Source organism: Salvelinus fontinalis, unplaced genomic scaffold (assembly GCF_029448725.1).
Source record: "Salvelinus fontinalis isolate EN_2023a unplaced genomic scaffold, ASM2944872v1 scaffold_0984, whole genome shotgun sequence".
NCBI classification, from domain to species: domain Eukaryota; kingdom Metazoa; phylum Chordata; class Actinopteri; order Salmoniformes; family Salmonidae; genus Salvelinus; species Salvelinus fontinalis.
This window is the reverse complement of record NW_026601193.1, coordinates 63,632-69,631: the sequence shown is the minus strand read 5'-3', so window position 1 is coordinate 69,631 and position 6,000 is coordinate 63,632. Positions and strand designations below refer to the sequence as shown.

At 44.2% G+C, this 6,000-nt stretch overlaps 10 non-coding genes across 10 annotated transcripts; all 10 read right to left on the bottom strand.

Annotated features, from left to right (window-relative positions):
• Positions 1–157: 157 nt before the first annotated feature.
• Positions 158–228, bottom strand: trnag-gcc (transfer RNA glycine (anticodon GCC)). The gene has a single exon. It is a non-coding gene; the product is annotated as a tRNA-Gly (tRNA).
• A 737-nt stretch (positions 229–965) lies between these two features.
• Positions 966–1,036, bottom strand: trnag-gcc (transfer RNA glycine (anticodon GCC)). The gene has a single exon. It is a non-coding gene; the product is annotated as a tRNA-Gly (tRNA).
• Positions 1,037–1,775: 739 nt separating this feature from the next.
• Positions 1,776–1,846, bottom strand: trnag-gcc (transfer RNA glycine (anticodon GCC)). The gene has a single exon. It is a non-coding gene; the product is annotated as a tRNA-Gly (tRNA).
• A 740-nt stretch (positions 1,847–2,586) lies between these two features.
• trnag-gcc (transfer RNA glycine (anticodon GCC)) lies at positions 2,587–2,657 on the bottom strand. Its single transcript has one exon. It is a non-coding gene; the product is annotated as a tRNA-Gly (tRNA).
• A 117-nt stretch (positions 2,658–2,774) lies between these two features.
• On the bottom strand, positions 2,775–2,846 carry trnad-guc (transfer RNA aspartic acid (anticodon GUC)). Its single transcript has one exon. It is a non-coding gene; the product is annotated as a tRNA-Asp (tRNA).
• A 550-nt stretch (positions 2,847–3,396) lies between these two features.
• Positions 3,397–3,467, bottom strand: trnag-gcc (transfer RNA glycine (anticodon GCC)). The gene has a single exon. It is a non-coding gene; the product is annotated as a tRNA-Gly (tRNA).
• A 738-nt stretch (positions 3,468–4,205) lies between these two features.
• trnag-gcc (transfer RNA glycine (anticodon GCC)) lies at positions 4,206–4,276 on the bottom strand. The gene has a single exon. It is a non-coding gene; the product is annotated as a tRNA-Gly (tRNA).
• A 117-nt stretch (positions 4,277–4,393) lies between these two features.
• Positions 4,394–4,465, bottom strand: trnad-guc (transfer RNA aspartic acid (anticodon GUC)). The gene has a single exon. It is a non-coding gene; the product is annotated as a tRNA-Asp (tRNA).
• Positions 4,466–5,015: 550 nt separating this feature from the next.
• trnag-gcc (transfer RNA glycine (anticodon GCC)) lies at positions 5,016–5,086 on the bottom strand. Its single transcript has one exon. It is a non-coding gene; the product is annotated as a tRNA-Gly (tRNA).
• Positions 5,087–5,823: 737 nt separating this feature from the next.
• On the bottom strand, positions 5,824–5,894 carry trnag-gcc (transfer RNA glycine (anticodon GCC)). Its single transcript has one exon. It is a non-coding gene; the product is annotated as a tRNA-Gly (tRNA).
• Positions 5,895–6,000: the final 106 nt, after the last annotated feature.

The following is a 6,000-nucleotide window of genomic DNA, read 5'->3' as shown; positions in this document are numbered from 1 at the left end:
TGTAAATGTCCAAAGTGTAAATGAAAGCATACTCTGATTTTTCCAGAGTCAGATGAGAATTCTACCAAGAACAGAGTTTTCTGTTAGCCTGGCAATCTAACAGAGATTTCTTTCCCAGGGATTTGGATACTTGTCGAAATTGCATGTTCAAACTTTCTGCATTGGCCGGGAATCGAACCCGGGCCTCCCGCGTGGCAGGCGAGAATTCTACCACTGAACAACCAATGCCTTGCAAAACAGTGATAACCCCAAAGGCTGGAAATCGTATCATAAAGCTTAAATTCCAAGCATATTTTCTGCTTTGTGGGCTCAGTGACATTGTACACCCTAACAAAATAGTCCTTCCTCCCCGTCGGGGAATTGAACCCCGGTCTCCCGCGTGACAGGCGGATACCCACCACTATACTAACGAGGAGCACATGGGTTGGTCATTTGAAAATAAGTGGAGCATTGGTACTAACCCTAAATGTGGAGTGTTGGGCGTTAACCCTTCTATCAAAAACATCTGTAGAGACTGAATGGTTAGAGCTAGAAACTAGTATGACCCGTCTTTGGGAAGCTGAGACTCGCACGAACACGTACATGTAATAGATTCTGCTCTATACCGCTCACAAGCCAGGCAATAGTGGTTAGAAGGTGAGGCGCTTGTGGGAAATCCCTGGACATTGTTGTCACAAATGCCAAACTCAAGACAGTTGTCACTGACTAGTTGGATATTCGTTTCCCATTTAACAACTTAAACCTTGCACAAAGTAAATCACCTCACACTGGAAATCTACAATGGATTCACCAAAGTTTACTGAGAATGTGTAAATGTCCAAAGTGTAAATGAAAGCATACTCTGATTTTTCCAGAGTCAGATGAGAATTCTACCAAGAACAGAGTTTTCTGTTAGCCTGGCAATCTAACAGAGATTTCTTTCCCAGGGATTTGGATACTTGTCGAAATTGCATGTTCAAACTTTCTGCATTGGCCGGGAATCGAACCCGGGCCTCCCGCGTGGCAGGCGAGAATTCTACCACTGAACAACCAATGCCTTGCAAAACAGTGATAACCCCAAAGGCTGGAAATCGTATCATAAAGCTTAAATTCCAAGCATATTTTCTGCTTTGTGGGCTCAGTGACATTGTACACCCTAACAAAATAGTCCTTCCTCCCCGTCGGGGAATTGAACCCCGGTCTCCCGCGTGACAGGCGGGATACCCACCACTATACTAACGAGGAGCACATGGGTTGGTCATTTGAAAATAAGTGGAGCATTGGTACTAACCCTAAATGTGGAGTGTTGGGCGTTAACCCTTCTATCAAAAACATCTGTAGAGACTGAATGGTTAGAGCTAGAAACTAGTATGACCCGTCTTTGGGAAGCTGAGACTCGCACGAACACGTACATGTAATAGATTCTGCTCTATACCGCTCACAAGCCAGGCAATAGTGGTTAGAAGGTGAGGCGCTTGTGGGAAATCCCAGGACATTGTTGTCACAAATGCCAAACTCAAGACAGTTGTCACTGACTAGTTGGATATTCGTTTCCCATTTAACAACTTAAACCTTGCACAAAGTAAATCACCTCACACTGGAAATCTACAATGGATTCACCAAAGTTTACTGAGAATGTGTAAATGTCCAAAGTGTAAATGAAAGCATACTCTGATTTTTCCAGAGTCAGATGAGAATTCTACCAAGAACAGAGTTTTCTGTTAGCCTGGCAATCTAACAGAGATTTCTTTCCCAGGGATTTGGATACTTGTCGAAATTACATGTTCAAAACTTTCTGCATTGGCCGGGAATCGAACCCGGGCCTCCCGCGTGGCAGGCGAGAAATCTACCACTGAACAACCAATGCCTTGCAAAGCAGTGATGACCCCAAAGGCTGGAAATCGTATCATAAAGCTTAAATTCCAAGCATATTTTCTGCTTTGTGGGCTCAGTGACATTGTACACCCTAACAAAATAGTCCTTCCTCACCGTCGGGGAATTGAACCCCGGTCTCCCGCGTGACAGGCGGGGTAACTCACCACTATACTAACGAGGAGCACATGGGTTGGCCATTTGAAAATAAGTGGAGCATTGGTACTAACCCTAAATGTGGAGTGTTGGGCGTTAACCCTTCTATCAAAAACATCTGTAGAGACTGAATGGTTAGAGCTAGAAACTAGTATGACCCGTCTTTGGGAAGCTGAGACTCGCACGAACACGTACATGTAATAGATTCTGCTCTATACCGCTCACAAGCCAGGCAATAGTGGTTAGAAGGTGAGGCGCTTGTGGGAAATCCCAGGACATTGTTGTCACAAATGCCAAACTCAAGACAGTTGTCACTGACTAGTTGGATATTCGTTTCCCATTTAACAACTTAAACCTTGCACAAAGTAAATCACCTCACACTGGAAATCTACAATGGATTCACCAAAGTTTACTGAGAATGTGTAAATGTCCAAAGTGTAAATGAAAGCATACTCTGATTTTTCCAGAGTCAGATGAGAATTCTACCAAGAACAGAGTTTTCTGTTAGCCTGGCAATCTAACAGAGATTTCTTTCCCAGGGATTTGGATACTTGTCGAAATTACATGTTCAAAACTTTCTGCATTGGCCGGGAATCGAACCCGGGCCTCCCGCGTGGCAGGCGAGAAATCTACCACTGAACAACCAATGCCTTGCAAAGCAGTGATGACCCCAAAGGCTGGAAATCGTATCATAAAGCTTAAATTCCAAGCATATTTTCTGCTTTGTGGGCTCAGTGACATTGTACACCCTAACAAAATAGTCCTTCCTCCCCGTCGGGGAATTGAACCCCGGTCTCCCGCGTGACAGGCGGGGATACTCACCACTATACTAACGAGGAGCACATGGGTTGGCCATTTGAAAATAAGTGGAGCATTGGTACTAACCCTAAATGTGGAGTGTTGGGCGTTAACCCTTCTATCAAAAACATCTGTAGAGACTGAATGGTTAGAGCTAGAAACTAGTATGACCCGTCTTTGGGAAGCTGAGACTCGCACGAACACGTACATGTAATAGATTCTGCTCTATACCGCTCACAAGCCAGGCAATAGTGGTTAGAAGGTGAGGCGCTTGTGGGAAATCCCTGGACATTGTTGTCACAAATGCCAAACTCAAGACAGTTGTCACTGACTAGTTGGATATTCGTTTCCCATTTAACAACTTAAACCTTGCACAAAGTAAATCACCTCACACTGGAAATCTACAATGGATTCACCAAAGTTTACTGAGAATGTGTAAATGTCCAAAGTGTAAATGAAAGCATACTCTGATTTTTCCAGAGTCAGATGAGAATTCTACCAAGAACAGAGTTTTCTGTTAGCCTGGCAATCTAACAGAGATTTCTTTCCCAGGGATTTGGATACTTGTCGAAATTGCATGTTCAAACTTTCTGCATTGGCCGGGAATCGAACCCGGGCCTCCCGCGTGGCAGGCGAGAATTCTACCACTGAACAACCAATGCCTTGCAAAACAGTGATAACCCCAAAGGCTGGAAATCGTATCATAAAGCTTAAATTCCAAGCATATTTTCTGCTTTGTGGGCTCAGTGACATTGTACACCCTAACAAAATAGTCCTTCCTCCCCGTCGGGGAATTGAACCCCGGTCTCCCGCGTGACAGGCGGATACCCACCACTATACTAACGAGGAGCACATGGGTTGGTCATTTGAAAATAAGTGGAGCATTGGTACTAACCCTAAATGTGGAGTGTTGGGCGTTAACCCTTCTATCAAAAACATCTGTAGAGACTGAATGGTTAGAGCTAGAAACTAGTATGACCCGTCTTTGGGAAGCTGAGACTCGCACGAACACGTACATGTAATAGATTCTGCTCTATACCGCTCACAAGCCAGGCAATAGTGGTTAGAAGGTGAGGCGCTTGTGGGAAATCCCAGGACATTGTTGTCACAAATGCCAAACTCAAGACAGTTGTCACTGACTAGTTGGATATTCGTTTCCCATTTAACAACTTAAACCTTGCACAAAGTAAATCACCTCACACTGGAAATCTACAATGGATTCACCAAAGTTTACTGAGAATGTGTAAATGTCCAAAGTGTAAATGAAAGCATACTCTGATTTTTCCAGAGTCAGATGAGAATTCTACCAAGAACAGAGTTTTCTGTTAGCCTGGCAATCTAACAGAGATTTCTTTCCCAGGGATTTGGATACTTGTCGAAATTACATGTTCAAAACTTTCTGCATTGGCCGGGAATCGAACCCGGGCCTCCCGCGTGGCAGGCGAGAAATCTACCACTGAACAACCAATGCCTTGCAAAGCAGTGATGACCCCAAAGGCTGGAAATCGTATCATAAAGCTTAAATTCCAAGCATATTTTCTGCTTTGTGGGCTCAGTGACATTGTACACCCTAACAAAATAGTCCTTCCTCCCCGTCGGGGAATTGAACCCCGGTCTCCCGCGTGACAGGCGGGGATACTCACCACTATACTAACGAGGAGCACATGGGTTGGCCATTTGAAAATAAGTGGAGCATTGGTACTAACCCTAAATGTGGAGTGTTGGGCGTTAACCCTTCTATCAAAAACATCTGTAGAGCCTGAATGGTTAGAGCTAGAAACTAGTATGACCCGTCTTTGGAAAGCTGAGACTCGCACGAACACGTACATGTAATAGATTCTGCTCTATACCGCTCACAAGCCAGGCAATAGTGGTTAGAAGGTGAGGCGCTTGTGGGAAATCCCAGGACATTGTTGTCACAAATGCCAAACTCAAGACAGTTGTCACTGACTAGTTGGATATTCGTTTCCCATTTAACAACTTAAACCTTGCACAAAGTAAATCACCTCACACTGGAAATCTACAATGGATTCACCAAAGTTTACTGAGAATGTGTAAATGTCCAAAGTGTAAATGAAAGCATACTCTGATTTTTCCAGAGTCAGATGAGAATTCTACCAAGAACAGAGTTTTCTGTTAGCCTGGCAATCTAACAGAGATTTCTTTCCCAGGGATTTGGATACTTGTCGAAATTGCATGTTCAAACTTTCTGCATTGGCCGGGAATCGAACCCGGGCCTCCCGCGTGGCAGGCGAGAATTCTACCACTGAACAACCAATGCCTTGCAAAACAGTGATAACCCCAAAGGCTGGAAATCGTATCATAAAGCTTAAATTCCAAGCATATTTTCTGCTTTGTGGGCTCAGTGACATTGTACACCCTAACAAAATAGTCCTTCCTCCCCGTCGGGGAATTGAACCCCGGTCTCCCGCGTGACAGGCGGATACCCACCACTATACTAACGAGGAGCACATGGGTTGGCCATTTGAAAATAAGTGGAGCATTGGTACTAACCCTAAATGTGGAGTGTTGGGCGTTAACCCTTCTATCAAAAACATCTGTAGAGACTGAATGGTTAGAGCTAGAAACTAGTATGACCCGTCTTTGGGAAGCTGAGACTCGCACGAACACGTACATGTAATAGATTCTGCTCTATACCGCTCACAAGCCAGGCAATAGTGGTTAGAAGGTGAGGCGCTTGTGGGAAATCCCAGGACATTGTTGTCACAAATGCCAAACTCAAGACAGTTGTCACTGACTAGTTGGATATTCGTTTCCCATTTAACAACTTAAACCTTGCACAAAGTAAATCACCTCACACTGGAAATCTACAATGGATTCACCAAAGTCTACTGAGAATGCGTAAATGTCCAAAGTGTAAATGAAAGCAAACTCTGATTTTTCAAGAGACAGATGAGAATTCTACCAAGACCAGAATTTTCTGTTAGCCTGGCAATCTAACAGAGATTTCTTTCCAGGGATTTGGATACTTGTCGAAATTACATGTTCAAGATTTGCTGCATTGGCCGGGAATCGAACCCAGGCCTCCCGCGTGGCAGGCGAGAATTCTACCACTGAACAACCAATTCCTTGCAAAGCAGTGATGACCCCAAAAGCTGGAAATCGTATCATAAAGCTTAAATTCCAAGCATATTTTCTGCTTTGTGGGCTCAGTGACATTGTACACCCTAACAA